Source organism: Electrona antarctica (genome assembly GCF_951216825.1).
Source record: "Electrona antarctica genome assembly, chromosome: 7".
NCBI lineage: Eukaryota > Metazoa > Chordata > Actinopteri > Myctophiformes > Myctophidae > Electrona > Electrona antarctica.
This window is the reverse complement of record NC_136812.1, coordinates 56,486,104-56,504,813: the sequence shown is the minus strand read 5'-3', so window position 1 is coordinate 56,504,813 and position 18,710 is coordinate 56,486,104.

The following is an 18,710-nucleotide window of genomic DNA, read 5'->3' as shown; positions in this document are numbered from 1 at the left end:
GTCACTGAATGAGAGATTATTGTCTCCACCAGGCCGAAGGCATGGGGAGAGAGTATGTTTTGCAACATGGCGTCGCCCGTACGGTCTTCGCCTCTCGTCCTCTTTAGACAGTCCTTGGTTGAGTCTTGAGACCTAGGACAAATAAAGAGGATAGAGCACGGAGGTGCGGCCCGGTCTCCCGCGGGAGGTTTGCACATGCTCAGTGTAAACAGGAACTGCGATGGAGTGTTCCAGCAGAGGTGCTAGATAGAAAGCTCATAACTTGTGATGTAAATAATGAGATCCAGAACAGTTGAGAATTAAACAGCAGTCACCCTTCCCTTTTCAATTTTTTTATATATTATCCTTTGTCATTTCACAAAAATAAAAGTTTGACACATGTAGGCTAAGGCTACTAAAGAACATGGAAAGTCCACAAAAGAAAATATACAAAAACATTAACATTTAGTAAATGTACTTGTCCGTTTCAGTTATACACAACATGTTTTCCACAGTTATGAAATTGATATACTTTTTAAAATAAAAACAAAATCAACTTTGTACTATTCTCTTTTTTTTATATCCTTTTTATTATTTCAGTTCAGGGTCAGCAACTCTCATGCACCTCTAGCACCTCTGCTGGAACACTCCGGGTGCGTTCGGAAATGCGCACCGGGAAGCGAGTTTTTTATTCCTATGATGGGAGGGAATTTGGAGCGCTGTGATTGGTTGTCAGTGGAGTAGGAAGCGCTGGGCTGTGTTTTGGACCGCACACAAGTGTTTATGCCTACTAGTACTCTATGACTAGTACTAACCCTATCTCTAACTCTAACCTAAACATAACCGCAAGCAGGGGAGCAACGCACCCCTCACCAACCTTAATCCAAAAACTATTAACGTACCCCTCACCAACCTTAATCCAAAAACTATTAAAAAATCCGCGGTAGTAAAAGAGTAGTAAAACGAGCGCTCCTAAACCTGAGCTATCCTAGGAATAAAAAACTAGCCACCGGGAATGTGGTCAGTTTGTTGAGTGTGGTGGGCGGTGACGTCACGGTGTGCCTTATTTACGAACGACCACAGCTGTGACGCATTCACACCGCCGACACCGGACAACCCCAGCTTCAGGGTAGGGTCGCTCAGTGCGGGCACTCGGCACACCCGGTGCGCAGCGCATTGGATTTTCGAACGACAACGCACCGAGTGCACTGAATAAACGAACGACAAGAGAGCACACCAGTGCGTTCATGGCGCATTTCCGAACGCACCCTCCATCATCGCAGTTCCTGTTTACACTGCACATGTGCAAACCTCCCGCAGGAGACCGGGCCGCACCTCCGTGCTCTATCCTCTTTATTTGTCCTAGGTTGAGACCAGGAAGTTGTACATGACCAAATTTGGGCATGTAGGCTACCACTTCCTGGTCTCAACTGCGCATGTTTCTTTCCTTCCAGGGAGCAACATGGAGTCCACCATATCATATGGTCCATATGGTCTTCACTTCCCGTCCTCTTTAGATAGTCCTTGATCAATGTGTTTGTTTGATGCATGCGCAATTATGGACCCAGGCACTGTGGCGTTAATGCATTTCGCCCCCTGGTGGAGGAGATGTGTAACTGTCACTGAAGGAGAGATTAAATTAGACTATAGTTAGCACGCGGAATTGTAGGCATTTAGTTTGACTCTGTTCCACTTCCACAGATAAATATTGTGAAAATAGCCGATCTATAAGCTCACAACGCCTCTCAGAGCAAGGCGTTGTGAGCTTGTGATTGCCTCTTTCTTACGCATATTTGACAATTTGGCCAATTTAGTTTAAAAATGTCTTAACTTTACAACTGTGCAGACAGATACTCTGTAGCCATATAGCCTACACTTATAGCCTACTATGTTGGTTCGTCTACCGTTGACGTTGAGTGTGAAAACAATGTTGCACATTAAGATAATCTGGGGATCCCCCCCCACAATATGTGAGGAGCCCCTGCCTATGGAGGGCTAAAACTGCCATTTCTAAAACAAAACAAATCTAAGAGCCGATGATCTCTATGTGACCAGATATTGGCTGATAGTCGATCCTATAAGGAGGAATTTGCTTCAGACACAACTCATTGTGCCTGCCTGAATAATAAAGGACCACTTCACCACTTTTCAACTTATCTTCATATAACTGGTCCTCTAATAATCATGATAAAATGCCACCATTTTTTTCCTACACAGTCTGTGTCTCATAGGAGGGCTGTGGGCAGTTCAGAAACCCGTCCACCAGTGACATCATCGTTAGGCAGATATTTTTTTAAACAAGATTTCTTTAGAAAAATATTTAGATTTTTATTATCGTGAGAATGGTGGCTTCCATTATCGTATTGCAACTTTTCAGGACTAGAAAGCCTGCAGTTTCTATTAGCTTGGATTCCCCATCGATGGTGGACGGGTTTCTGAACTGCCCACAGCCCTCCTATGAGACACAGACCGAGTAGAAAATTATTAGTGAGGACCTATTATATGAAGATAGGTTGAAAAGTGGTGAAGTGGTTCTTTAAAGGTCACAATCAACTACCAGTTAAAGAGCTGGAGACTTCTCAGAACATACTATACTGAGTTCACAGATGAATGTGGACAGAATAATTGGCTGTTGAAAATGGGGTATGCAACCCTTCAAGCCAGAGAAAAAACTAAACGACAACAATTTAGGATCACAAATCAAGTACTGATGGAATAGTTGGCGTTTGTGATATTTTGGCAAACTTGAAAGGTGGTTGTAGACATTCAGAGAATTAACCTTTAAACAGAGACATTAAAATGCAAAAGAAGAAAATTGTACAATGTCAAAAGATTTTACAAACGTCTGCCAAATGCTGTCATGTCTTTCAACTTAAAAGTCAATAATTAAAACAAAGACAAAAATAAAATAACAATATTTTACATTAATATTTTGATGTTTTGATATCGTACTGTGAAGACATTTTGAGTTTGCCGATATCAGATCTACAAGCTCATGTGTCATTGCGACTCGTTAGCTTGTAGATCTGTTATTTTTAATCAGCTGAACTGTAAATAAAATGGTGCGTTTATATAGCACCTTCATCCAAGGCACTTTACAGAGATTGTGCATTCAATTCACCCATTCACACACATTCACACACCAATGCCGGAGGAAACCATGCAAGGCACCAACCTGCACATCGTAGTCTGGTGGGAATTCTGACAAATTGCACTTTGGGGTACAAGTGGGGAACCAGCCTAATTAGGCCCAACACAATTCAAGGGTGCTGAATCAGAAAAACATGGTCCCCAAGCATTTTCTTTTTTGTTTTTAACTAATTTGCATAACAAAATGGCTGCCGATTTTAAACTATAACAAGGCAAGCTAAACTGACAAATAAAGTGTCCATATGTTCTGAGGGTTAGACAATGTGTTTAAAGGAGAGAACCACCCATTTTCAACAGTCAACTATGTCATGTATATGTGTTAATAATGATGAGTCGAAATGAGCACAACACCCCCACCTTCTGTATATCTTTATTAGCCGAAAAAAGGCAGTTTTGGGGATTTTGGGGTCACGTGACCAGTGACGTCGTCAAGACTTGTTTTCCTCCGTCCGCCCGCAGTTTACAATGGGAATAATATAAACAGTGCGACTTGAATTGAAATAGAACGCTTTTTAGAGCATTTTCAGCCAATTCAGTTGTAATATGTCCAAGACCTATGTCTTATGAGCCGGAATATATATCCATACCCCATTAAAAACATCCAGGTTTTATTCCGAGCGCTATTATTCATCTCTCACAATAATATTTGGGCGAACGTCTGACGTCATGACGCAAAGCCTCCAAGGCACGCAACTTAGAAGCCAAGGAGGGAAAACGACAGCGACAGACAACAACAACAACTTCGTTCTAATGTCGTCTAGTGATGAGGATGGTTCATGGACAGGACAGGTGGATGGCTATCTATTCGAGCCGGAATATACGGAAGAGGAGATGAGGGAGAGAGAGAGAGAGCTTGCAGCTGTTGCAGAATCCCAGGCGGCCGCCTCTGCCCTGCAGCTGGATCCAACCACACCACCAAGACTTGGTGCAGATCCCACTTCGTGGTGCTCATGTGGCAACTGCACAGCGATGGACACAGAACAAGAGCACCTGTGCTGCAATGAGCACACGTACATGGCCTTCTATATCAGGGAAATGGAGAACGCAAACGGTGACAACGATGACGAAATTAAAGTATGTTTTCGCAACCACGACAACTTTGAGGCGCACGTAAATCCGGGCGTGCTGGAAACATTTTTTCGTTTGCCTAAAAGGAACTGGAGAACTACAAACAACCCAGCTGGACCCAACGGCAGCCTGTCTCAAACGTGAGTAAACTATAATAGCTCTAATCTAGTGTATTAACACTTTGATTGCTGGAAGATCTCAACAGGCCTATTTGGATGTTGCTGCCGTTTAACATTGCACAAAGGCCTTGTTCGGGGGCCCACAGTAAAATGTTCTCTTATAGCGAGAATCACACGCCTACATCAAAAGAAAGCTGAACTTGTCCACTTCAATTAAAAAAATACGTTTTGATTTTACCATGTTCCATTCTGGAGATATTGACCTTTTTGCAACACCTGCATTTGCCTGGAAGTGGTTATCTTGAACAGCGAGCAGAGTTATGGATGGTTTAAAGTCAGAGACATTGACAGGCAGATATAAAATTGAACCCAATAAATATCCTATACATCCTATACACCGAATGAAAGCCCTGAATGTGTACTTTTACGAGGAAAACAGTAAACATTGATCCCATCTACAGTTAGACAGTAATTGGTTATTGAATGCAGCTTGTGCCCACCAGATAACTTCAGAGAAGACATGGACGTGAACTCCTCAATATTCACAAAATAAGGCCTATAGCGACATATAAATACTATATACCGTATGAAACAGAAGACTCTCTGCTTTCATAAGGAAAAAAATTGTACTGTAATAATAAAAAAATCACACCCCTGTGAAGTGAGCAGTGCAACTCTACTTCTCTACTTATTCACTACAGCTCGCTATATACGGACTGAGGCAGAAAGTCATGTAAACCTTTTATTTACAGTTTGGTCTGTAAACTTCTACTGTAATAATAAAAATCACACCCCTGTGAAGTGAGCGTTGCAACTGTTCTGTACTTATTCACTACAGCTCGCTATATACGGACTGAGACAGAAAGTCATGTAAACCTTTTATTTACAGTTTGGTCTGTAAACTTCTACTGTAATAATAAAAATCACACCCCTGTGAAGTGAGCGGTGCAACTGTTCTTTATAGTTGCGCTCACTTCACAGGGGTGTGATTTTTATTATTACAGTAGAAGTTTACAGACCAAACTGTAAATAAAAGGTTTACATGACTTTCTGTCTCAGTCCGTATGTAGCGAGCTGTAGTGAATAAGTACAGAACAGTTGCAACGCTCACTTCACAGGGGTGTGATTTTTATTATTACAGTAGAAGTTTACAGACCAAACTGTAAATAAAAGGTTTACATGACTTTCTGCCTCAGTCCGTATATAGCGAGCTGTAGTGAATAAGTAGAGAAGTAGAGTTGCACTGCTCACTTCACAGGGGTGTGATTTTTTTATTATTACAGTACAATTTTTTTCCTTATGAAAGCAGAGAGTCTTCTGTTTCATACGGTATATAGTATTTATATGTCGCTATAGGCCTTATTTTGTGAATATTGAGTTCGGGTCCATGTCTTCTCTGCAGTTATATCTGGTGGGCGCAATGTGCATCCACCCAGTATCCAATTTATGACAAACTGTACATGGGATCAATGTTTACTCTTTTCCTCGTAAAAGTACACATTCAGGGCTTTCATTCGATGTATAGGATGTATAGCATATTTATTGTGTTTATTGTTATATCTGCCTGTCAATGTCTGACTATAAACCTTCATAACTATGCTTTCTTTTTGATGATGATTGCCGCCTCGCCTAATCTATCTCACTGCTTTCATTGTTTTGATCGCAGTAACATTGGGGGGGGGTCATGGGCACATTGGGCAGCAAAAGTCTTGATCCGTACGGCTATAAAAAGTCCCATTCCACCGTTCGGTTCAGAACTATAGTATAACGGTGAGACGCGTTGTCATCAGCTGATTTTGTTTTTCAAGCTAGTGTAGGGGAACATGCCTGGGCATGCTAGCCTGGCACGGCCAGACTCATAGCGAGGGTTCACTGATGTTTCCTCCGGGGAAGAATCTTCAGTGAATCCCCGCTATGAGGCTGGCCAAGCCAGGCTATGGGCATGCAGCTTGGGGGCGATGGAGGGGGAAAAAAGCGTCACCCGGCTGTGATGTCGACGAGAAGGAAAAAATGACTTCCACAGATGACAACACCACGGTTTAGGTCGCGGAAAAGTTCGTTATACATTACACCCGGGTCGATTACGTCCCCGACGCGTTCATTGCGGTCTTATCACTACAATTATAATGAATAAAAAAGCGTTACAATCACACGTCTGAGCGATCTCCGATTATGACGGCTCTGCATGGCGATACGTGATCCACCAACGGTAGACTGTCTGTTGTCATGGCGGCCCCTCAATACTGTGTACTGTGGTTCGTTTGTTAGTTCGTAGTATTGTAGGCTCGGGGATCGTTTGGTCGCTACAGTATGAAGAAGTAAACATGCATCTGTCCATGTGTGTTGCCGATCTGGTGCAGAATCTGCAGATCATGTGTTAGGCAGCGTAACAGCGTTCCGTATGTTTTTTTCCGAGACATGAGCCCCCGTCTCGCAAGGCTCTCCTCCTGCAGGAGAAACAGGAGGGGAGGGGGGAATCGAGTATAAAAGCCAATAGGTGGAGGAAAGCCTGGTGAGGCGAGGTTAGGTGAAATATGATTCTTTTCACACACGGGCTACATCGGCATGGGCGCAGCCATTCTACACTGGTTTATACACGTAAAGCGGTCCGCCCTCCTGTTTTCAGGAGGGGAGGGGTTTTTTTTTTTTTTGTTTTTTTTTTCTGATCACGTGAGCGGGACTAAGCAGCAATGATAGGGCGATGGTTCTTCATTGTCCGGGTGGGTAAAAAGATGAATGAAAGTATGCTATAAAAAAGTGATTGAAACGTATTGATACGTGATCCGCACCCGACGTTTGATTAATTGATAACGTATTGATACGCGATCCGCGTTGGGAGTGTTAAACGTCAGTAGTATAACATCAGTTAGTATAGGTCGAAATGATCTCTCTATATATGCTACATACTTGAACAAACACACACTCTACATCTATCTAGATACCTTGTTAGTGGCATAATAAACTTAGCTCAGACCTATACAGCAGGTTTTGCAATAAGCTGGTTGTTTATACAGTAGGCCACATGACATGTATGCTAAAGCAGTGGTTCTCAAAAAGTACTTCAAGTACTCCCCCAATTTGTTATTCATTATGCCATATGCCACCCTTTGAAAACATTTTAAATGCTCTGGGACCACAAGCTACACAGTACATTTTACACTGAGTCTACAGTCAATTTATACACTACTCACAAGGGTCCATTTGGACCTGTAGCCTAATGTTGAGAACCAGTGTGATGTATCTATAAATACATTAACACTTTTAGAATCTTGCGTTATTGATAAGAAGTTGAACCCACACTGCTAATGTCATTCTTCCTACTTTGTGTCCACAGGCAGAACAGATTGGTGTCCTACAGAATAATTCTGGAGTTTATCCTCAGAGGCGAAACACTGGGCCCAGACAACCGGATTCCCCTTTCATCATGTGTGATTAATGCTATTAGAGCAAAATATCCATCATTGACTGGCCTTTACACAGGTTACAAAGAAATAATAGAGGCCCAGGACCTGTAAAATCCATGTTTTACAGGTCCATGTGCAGTGAGGGGCACTCTTATCTCATGAACAACTGAATTTATGTGATCGTTTGGTTAAATTTACGACATTTGACCATTGAGACAAATGTGGGGACAAATGGTGTAAGGCAGTGGTTTAACCAGTGTTCCTTGAGGGGGTTCCAGGTGGTCCCCAGGTAAATGATGGGAGTTGATAACCTAATGAATCCTAATAAATCTTCAACTCTAGTGTAAAATGAAACCAAATGGACCCTTATGGGACCATTTGGTTTTATTTTACACTCAAGAGTTGAATTATCAAACATCTGCATTACTTAATTTACAAGAACACAATTGGAGAATTTAAAATAATTGTTATTCTGAACATGTTCCTGTTCATTTCTACCTAATTGTACCAACCTCAATACAGCATGGAATTGTGGACAGAATCGTATGAAACAACAGCACTGCGTTTCGTCTCTGAGATGCAAAATAATAAAATACGTTTCAGACAGATTGATCTACTGTACAAGTATTTTATTTTGAGGCAAATGTACTCTTGCTGTAAATCTGCCCCCCCCCCCCTTCACATTCTTGTCCTGTGTTTTTCTGACAACTCCTGTGTGGATGGTCTTGGCTTTCTAGCAATGTTCTTTGGAAAGTCAGGTCTGGGTAGGCATGAAGATGGGTCTTTATATAGCACATCTTCATCCAATCGTCGCTCCAGTACCTTCTCAATCAGTTTCTCCCTGAATGTGTATTTTTTAGGATCGTATACGTTCTTCTCCACCCAGTCAGCAGACTGCTTTTGGTAGACGTATTTGTGGACCTCTTCACCTATCAAAAGATTAAAAAAAACAATATATTGCAATAGTTATCAGACAACATTCCACCAACTCAATCTGCATCTTGTGGGTTATGTATTATTAATATTATTGTAACTTGTTTATTACAGTGATAATTTGATAACACGATGATCATCATATAAAAACTGAATTCGACACTGAATTTATACCTGTGGCTTTGGTAGCTTTCTCTCTTAGGACATTGGTGTTGTGGTCAAGCACAGACAGTTGAGTACGTCCCCCCATGCACTGGTAACTGAAATGAAGCCTCTTGGGCATGTACTTCAGTAAGGTGCTGTGGTATGATTCAAGCATTCCTGAAAAATATATTTACATATATTATATATTAATGTTCCATTGTGTCAAATAATCGTGACATGAAATATCTAACGGATCAATATTCAGAATTTAAATGTAGCATAAAGATTTGTCTTTTCCTGTATGTATGCCCCACCTCCATATTTGAACAAGAGTGACATCATATTGGCGACATCACAAACTGCACACTACTAAATTGCGATCCATTGCTAAAGATTTCACAGGGAAGCCAAGACGTTAATAGGTCCTTTCTTGTCTTACTGTCAATAAAACTCACTTTATGAGAGAGCTTACCTGTGTGCTTGAAATCAGCCATTTGATCCAGGTCTTTCATCAGGTATCTGTTCTGGACAACTGCAGAGAAAACTCTGTACACCTCTGTGCCTTTAGAGAGCCATTTCTTGCGGCTATGTTGTTCTTCAGTCAGCTCAGCATGTCCACAGGTGTACTCTTCTCCATTTTCTGTCCAGCTGTGTATACCACAGATATGGTACAGAATGGAGAGCCATATCCGTTTTAGTTCCTGTAAAATGCACAATTGATACATTACATTCAATACTGTCTGTGTTTAGTCAACTATAGTTCTGTCTAATTGATTGCATGATTGATTGATTACTTTATTAGTCAGAAATGCAAACAGTACAAGGTACAGTCAGACATTTAGGCTAAAAGTCTAACACAAAACGTCTTGATCATGTCACATGATTCAACTCTATTGTACAGTTGAACAGTTCATTTACAAATATGAAAACGTAATTTTTTCCTATTGTGTTCCTGATAGCCACGCAAATCAGTGTAACACATCTACACAGGCAAGGAGCGAGCGTTCCGAAGGCGATAGTGTGAAAAACTGTCCTGATATGGAGCGTCGGTCATTGCATTGAGACGTAGCCTGAACCAATCAAGTAACCAATTTCTGTTTAGCAAAAGGCCGATGCACACCTCAAAAGGCTGGTGACAGGTGTGTAGGGTAATAGAGCATATATTAAAAAGCGTATCTTTGAAAAACAAAAAAGGTCCGGCACACTGTCAGACAGACAGACACTTGCCAAAATGTTGCTCTTTATTAGGTCGACATTTGGTCGCATAGACCTTCCATCTAAGCGACCGAAACGTTGACCTAATAAAGAGCAACATTTTGGCAAGTGTCTGACAGTGTGCCGGACCTTTTTTGTTTTTCAAAGATACCTTTTAATATTGTCAATTTCATACATACCACAACACTTCCCCTACAGCTTGCACATGAATACCAGAGGTGGTTTCCAACGCTCTTCACCCATGGCAGGAGATCTGCATTTGACCTCTTCTTAGCCAGAGTTCGCAGTTTCCTACTTATACCTTTGCAAGAAAAAAGAAAGTGTTAGCTGCAAACTGGACACTGTAGATATAGTGAAAAAATATATATAGTTCCAGTGCTTGATGTGCATATTGTAAAATACCCCATTTAAAAACACCTGGATGAGTATGCATAACTATTCATAACTAGTCCTGGTTTTCTAGAATGTGGCAAACCAGTTTCCTTTTCCGGATAAAAACCTTCTGCCAAGCCAATCAAACAAAGCTATGGAGAAATGAACATGAAATGGCAGAGCCACATTCTTAAAAGACAGGACTACAGTTATGCACTGGAAAATACTGCATGTGTTGTCTAGGTGTTGTAGTAAGCCAGGCTACTTCGCTCCACATCGTGCCTAACAACGCCCCTTACCCATTCAAAGATCACTGTAAAGTCCTAACCACACCAAAGGGTCACCATGCAACTCCTTGGGTCTAAACAGTAACGCTAAAACAGTCTCGACCCTTTGGTGTGGTTTGGGCCATTTAATTCCATGCGTTGAATCACTAGGGACTATGTGGGTCAACGTGCAACAAGACCTATCACACCGCAGGGACAACGCTAAAACCGTCTTGATCCTTTAGTGTGGTTAGGGCTTTAGACGGTGGAGGCTCATTGTTCTATTATACAATATATTAAAATCTGACCTTTACTGCAATGCCAGGGGTCCACCTGATGATTTATTTGAGGAAATTCCTCTTTCATGATCTTCCGAATGGAAGAGGACCGATCTGTTGTGACTATGTCAATAGGAAGGCCCTGTTCCAGAAGGCTGCTTAGACCTCTCCTGAACCCCAGAGGCTCCATTGCCACAGAGCTTGTGGTCTCAGTAACCTGTTGTGTAAACAATGACCACACGTTAGACTTTTGAACAAACAAATTAGAAATTACATAACAGGAACTTGTGTGTGATTACATTTACCTGGATAACATCAGATTGGATAATACGCTTGGTCCAGTCATCCATAATGCTGTAGGTTGTGTATTTAGCTGAAAATCCAGGGCTGTCTGACCTATAGAAGCACAAAGCACTGTTTTCATTATGTCTGAATAGAAGTTTTGCATTTTCCATCTGTAAGCAAAGTATGAAATTCAGAAGAATGAAAGAAACAGGAGAGGTATTGATGATATGCACATGGCTGCCATCTGTTGAGTGATAGTCATCGAGCACTTCCAAACTCCAGCAGAAAAAAATCATCTGCAAGGAATTTCTTGACAGGGAATAGCTCATAACATGTCTACAGTGGATTTTTATTAAACAAACACATTGCAGATAGAAAGAAGATAATTCAAGCTTTCCGTACAGCTGCAATGTTGGTGAGTTTGACATTATTTAATACAATTAGATAGGACTGTTCTGTTTGGATGAATGGGCTGTCTATGGGAAGTTGCACCTACTGTAGGTAGCACCTTGCTGGCAAGATGGCAGCCGTGTGCATATCATCAATTAGGCAAGAGTTGAGATTAAACAAAAAAAATAAAGAAAAAAGCCTAGAGCGCCAAAGTTCTGACGTCACTCACTCATCCCCTGGTTTATGGAAGTTTTTCTCTATGGAGAATAACATGGGGTCATCTTGAAATCGTCTCATATAAGCATTGTGGCAGCAGTAGTAACATTAGCGTCTTTTTCTCATATCCATATGAGTGAAACGGCCAGGATGACATGTTTATTTTTCAAACACAGTTCTTATATGAGGCGATCTAAAATGCCCCTATGGGGATTACAATGAAAATAAAAGTACATGAACCTGTGGACTTGCGCCCTCTATCAATATTGACGTCAGACTTCGGTGCTCTATTATCACTGGATATCATCAATGTGTCACCAGACACATGAATACCAGATATGTAGTAAAAGTTTGTCAGTAGCCATGTAGGTATATTATGTATACTTGCCTCCCATCCCCACAAAGGTGTACTGGCTTCCCTGCATTTGCGTCTTCTATCATGGTGGCAAGTATGGACTTCTGTTGCAGGTCGTACTCTTCTTTTATAACGGGCAGGAAGTAGGAAGACTGGTACTCATAGAAAGTGGTACTTTCTGGCAACTGTACTTTACAAAGATCTGCCCAGTCTTTGATTTCTGTAAATGTGGAGCCAGTGAACAGCACAGAAGCCATTGACACAATATTTGTCTGTGGCATCTCTCTCACATCTGGACATGACTGCCAACTCCCTGTGTGTCGTTCCACACACTCCCAACTAATCTTAATTTGACTCCCTTTAACAATTTTACAAGTATCAATGATTCCAGACCCACACTCTGGGCATCTTTTAAAGAGTTGCATTAGGTTTGATTCGTTAACAATCCACTTTCTTTGATCCCAAACATCACTGTATATCTCAGAGTCTATACTAGAGTCTATACTAGAGCTTTGTGATGTGGGAAGTTTATAGTCAGGACTTGTCTCCGTATCTCCTAATGAGCTACAAAAGCTTGTATCCATTGGTGATGAGGTGGGTTCATCTTCGATTTGCTGCTGAAGAGGCATGTCATCGGTTCCCTCCTAATAACAGAAAAAAATAAATTATAATTATTATCTCACACACACACACACACACACACACACACACACACACACACACACACACACACACACACACACACACACACACACACACACACACACACACACACACACACACACACACACACACACACACACACAACCTACCAAAGCCAATCTCTCTGGTGAACATGGAGGTCTTGAGACAGTCTCTAGACCCATGGCTTCAACTTGCTGGAAAAAGAAACGACCGTTTGTCTTCAAAATAAGTTGGGACATAAATCAAACAATGTGGTAATGGCGTACATATATTTTATATAGTGAGTTACCCTTTGTTGTTTCTTAGGCAATGACATTGGAGACGAAGGCTGCAATGGGCGAGGACAGGGTGCAGGGTCGGGGTGCACCGGCATACCTGCTGCAGACAGTCCAAATGTTTCATCTTTCTGTAAAGCCATTCCACATAAGAATTGGTCTTTAGTCCACACGTATGCATTAACATGGAAAGGGAGATTGGTAAATTGCACAGCATGTAAAACATGGTATGAACAGTTATGTGTGTGAGTGAGAGAAACAAGACATGTGTACATGTAGCCTTTAAAACAATAGTGACCGTCACCCCCAATACATTTATCTCTGAGATAAAACTGTATGACGCACAAATAAAAGACTCGCATCCAAACAATAGCTCAAGTTCGTCAGTGAGTGCACCCTATTACCGGCATACAACTTTCTAATAAATATGTGCAAAGAAGAAATAATTTAAACTGAGCAAAATACAAAATGTGAATCAAATGTGAACCTCCACAGTCAAAATCAGCCACCAGTGTCATTATTTATAACCACTGGAGGCCACCCACAAAGACACTCCCATGACACAGTGCCAATGAGGTGCCTCCATCTATTACATAATCCAATTCAGTGCACAAAAACACGGTTTGGTTCCTAGGAGGAGGACAAGAACTTACATTTTTAGCTGGGGTCGTCAAATCTATAGTGGACATAATCTGGAAATAAAAACAATAACATGTAATTTAGAAAATGCACACGCATTGCACACGCACGCACAAACACACACACACAGATCCCAGGCCAGACCAATTTCATGGTAAATTAATACATTGTTGTGGAATGAGTCATTGCCTGGCATGTTTGCACATTAGTTTCAGTGCAGTTAAAATGCATCAATAGTATCCCAACAACTACTGACTCAAAATATAAAGATAGCAAGGTACAATACCATGCATGTGCGATAAATTATCATAAAAGCAACTACAGTGTAATCGATAGACTGGATACCATCAATGTATGCATGTTTGAAACTTTACCTCTGCATGCCTGCGTTTCGCCAAGGCACCTCTGTAGATTGGGACAGCAGTCCCACTCCACGGAAACACCGAGGGAATGGCCGTGCTCTTCAGTCTTCTCCGTGGTGTGGTCCCCATCAAGGACGACTTTAGGTCCCTTTCATAGTCCTCCTCTGTAAAGTGCTTGCTGCACACACGGACTGATTTCATCTTGGCTGCCGACATATTCACAGCATAGTTCACATTTCTTATGGCCACAAGCCACCGCCGACATCTGGCAATATCGCCGGTAGGAAATGTGTGAAATGTGGTGCCTTCCAGCTTAGATTGTTTATAATCACGACATCCCGGGACAGCACACCCATGAGCACACCAACTTGCTCTTCCAGATACTTTTTCTTTACTCGACTCCATCTCACACGTTTGTTTTGTTTGTCTTTTCTCTCCGTCAATCCGTCTTGTTCTCTACTCGTTGATTTCTTGTCTTGTTTTGTTTTGGCTTCGCTTCGTAGTATCACTTCCTCCTTCGGAGTTGCGCGCCGTGGAGAGAGACGTCATGACGTCAGACGTTCGCCCAAAATAATTATGACGGTAAAGAGATGAATAATAGCGCTCGGAATAAAACCTGGATGTTTTTAATGGGGTATGGATATATATTCCGGCTCATAAGACATAGGTCTTGGACATATTACAACTGAATTGGCTGAAAATGCTCTAAAAAGCGTTCTATTTCAATTCAAGTCGCACTGTTTATGTTATTCCCATTGTAAACTGCGGGCGGACGGAGGAAAACAAGTCTTGACGACGTCACTGGTCACGTGACCCCAAAATCCCCAAAACTGCCTTTTTTCGGCTAATAAAGATATACAGAAGGTGGGGGTGTTGTGCTCATTTCGACTCATCATTATTAACACATATACATGACATAGTTGACTGTTGAAAATGGGTGGTTCTCTCCTTTAAGTATTTGCAATGTAATTAGTGGTAAGCTTACTCCTAAATATGCAAATTAGAGGCCACCATTACAGAAAACGGTTTAGTACTCAAAGTGGTCCACATGCAGCCCCCTTATTTTATTTTCTACTTATCTCTATTTTTGGCATCCTTAGGACATAAATTACAGCTTTAGATGATACCGTGTAAAAATCCTGGGCAAAGTAATGTATAAACTAGAACTTCACTCTGTCGAGTCCCTACTTGCTCGTTGCCGGTTGCCGATGTCGGGAGCGACGCTATCCATGTTGTAGTGATGAGGGGGGTAAATTATTCCACTGTAGAGTGGACTTCTAGTCTGCTCGTCATGTTTCAGGGATGACTATACTGGTGTAGTGTGTGAACTAGATACCATAATCTCAATATCAATGCTCAAATAATATACCAATAAATCAACTCCAGTCTCCAAATCAACTCCAAAGCAAGACTAGCGAAAATAATGCTATCATTGTTTGTTTTGGTGTCTAGTGCTGTGTTGCCAGATTATGTTAGTGAAACAAGCGCCCAGGTCTTTGAAAACAAATCAAAAAGAAGCAGCCAATAAGCCTATCTCACAGAATTTCCCCGCCCCCCTTAATACGCCCCCTTTCGGGGTTAGTGGTGATAGCGTGACGTCACTCCATAGACGCTTCATGTTAACAGAGGTAATTTAAGAAGTCTACAACTTTTTTTTCTCAAGGTAAGGTTTGTTCCATCTGTTCGAGCTGATTTACCATATTGTTTGCTTCATAATAATATTGGTCTGTCACATTTTTACATTAGAAAATGTACTTAGATTCTCCAGAGAAAAAAAACGTGTAAATGCTCATGTTAAAGTCACCACTATTTACCGGAAGTGGGCGTGAAAAACGGGCTGTGAGATAGGCCTATTTCACTACTTGAGCCCTATTACATCAGCTATTTTTTAAATGAATCATGAAAGCAAGCCCAAATAAGCAAATACACTTCAGAAATAAGCCCAAACTATGAATATTAAGCTATGTTAAAGGACAACTAGCCCAAAGTTGCTTATCATAAGCAGACCTGGCAACACTGCAAACCAGTGCTTTCTGCAATTTGCATGGTGGCAAATACTCTTTCGTCGGCAGACTGTTGTTGTGCAGATATGAGTTTTAAGTAGCCTAGTCTTTGACTGGTCTGGACAAGTTTCCTCGGTCTGGAGTCACCTTAAGATTACGTTTTCTGGTCTGGTGGTTCTAGGGTGAAAAGATTAGTTTTTAGTTTTGCTTGTATTTAGAACAAGCCTGAGCTCAACCAGGGCATCTCGGAGAGTATTGAATGCAAGCTGCAGCTTACTGGTGGCAAGCTGGGCTGTGTCAGCAACACAATATAAGTCATTTAAAGCAGACAATGTTATTAATATATATTGTGAAGAGCACAGGACCTAAGATTGAGCACTGGGGACGTAACTCAGATTGGGTGCTCCCGGACTTCACTGATTGATGTCAGTATGTAAATAACTATGAAACCATTCAGAAGATGTATTAACATGTTTGTAAAAGTATGATGTACAGTGTCGAACGCTTTCGATAAGTCCACAAAGAGGCCAGCGCAGTGTAATTTGTTCTATGCAATGGAATCTGTTCTTCTATAGGGCAGGGAATGCTGGACCCTGAAGCCAATCCTGCAGAAGTCTCTAGACGAGTGCTACACCAGAATGCGGCGTGCAGTACTTAACATCAGCAAGAGCGTAGATGTTACCAACAATCCCCTGTATGAGGGAATAACAAGGGTGAGCCAGAATGTAGCAGCCAGGAGAATGAGACTAGCAGGACACTGCCAAAGACATCAATAACTGCCAGCCAGCAAATCAGTCGATCGCCTCGGGAGTGTTTTGGCTATATCAAGCTACTTCAGCTACATCCGGGATAGCACCTGCTAAATGTGCTCCGCTGCTATAAAACACTGGGCGCTCTGATTTAATGGATTAAATATCCCTGGGCGTTCGGGGTGTTAACATATGTGGATGTACTCAAAAAAGACGCAGGAGCACAAAGCACCAACGAGCTGATCAGATGTATGAAGAATCGGGATGACTGGAAGCGACGATGGAGGGCTTGTCTGAGGACGACCTGTAACGGTCAGATATTTCTATCACAGTTACTAAAAATCACGGGATAGTAATGATCCTCCTTTAAAGATAAAGTTGATATGTTTCAACCACACAGGGTAGCCTACAATGAATGCTTTGAAACACTGACACCAACACAGAAATAAATATCAGAATAATAGTTTATCTATATGAAATATAAACTCAACATTGACAATCAGTTAGAACACAGTATTCATGACAGGTATATTGTCAATATATGTCCAAACCACATGCACCGGTCCTATCACGCACGCACGCTCGCTCTATTGTTCGTATTGTTCCTTTAGTTACTCACGCGTCTCCCTGACGCTCCAACCGGAAATAATAAAGTTAATCCAAAAGTAAAGGTGATCCCCCGAACGAAAACAATCCCAGATAAATCCAACTATCCCTCCAATGGAAAAACAACCGGTACTCCTCGCTTGACGGACAAACAAAACTTCTCACCGGAGCAGATGACGGTCCCGGCCGGGTTACTCCTGTCAACGGTGAGCTGGTGGCCATGGCTATATTCCACCGTATAGCATAGACAAAGTTTATCCCGTGGACTCCCTGCTCACTTGTGTCTCCATCTCCACAAGTCTCTCGAGCCTGCGACTTCCGTGTGTTTAATCACGGAAGCGTCACGGCCTGTCAATCAATCAATCTCCTTCCTTCTCCAAAACATAAACAAAACAGATACCTCTCAAAGAAAATAGGACATTACACATAAGGATGGATATGGTGTTACGGAATATTTTGAGCCATGGTCTTTTAAATGAATAAAATAAATCCTTAAAGATTATTATGTGGCAGTGCTACAGACCCCTAGAGAGTACAAGCAAAGTGCTCTCCCCCTGAATAACACCATGTTTTTTCTTGCATTTGACTACATCCTTTACCACAAACTGTACAAATAAAGGACTAATCCCCTGTATGAGTCCTCATGTGTGATTTCAGAGGACCACTTTGACTAAAGCCTTTACCACAAACTTTGCAATTAAATAGCTTTTCCCCTGTATGAGTCCTCATGTATTTTTTTTAGATCACCACTGTGACTAAAGCCTTTACCACAAACTTTGCAAAATAAAGGGCTGTTCCCCTGTATGAGTCCTCATGTGTTTTTTTTAAATCACCACTGTGACTAAAGCCTTTACCACAAATTTCGCAATTAACACTCTAATTGCCCGGGGTTATTTAACCCATTCAATTATAGCACCCAGTCGATTTATAGCAACGGAGCACTTTTACCGACGGACCGGATGTTATGCCGGATGTGGCTGTAGTAGCTAAATGTAGCCAAAACACTCTATGCGATCGACAACAACGGGAGGTAAGATTAAATCTAACGAGACTAGCGACTGGACACTCGTCTAACACATGATATTGTCTTAGAATTGGACCGGATGATTTAGATTGCGAGTTATTACCATTTAAGATTTTCGTTCTCGTCGGCTAAACAATTTCTCACTGTTGCACAACATCGAGGATTGCGCATTCCTCGATGTTGCGATTCGATCC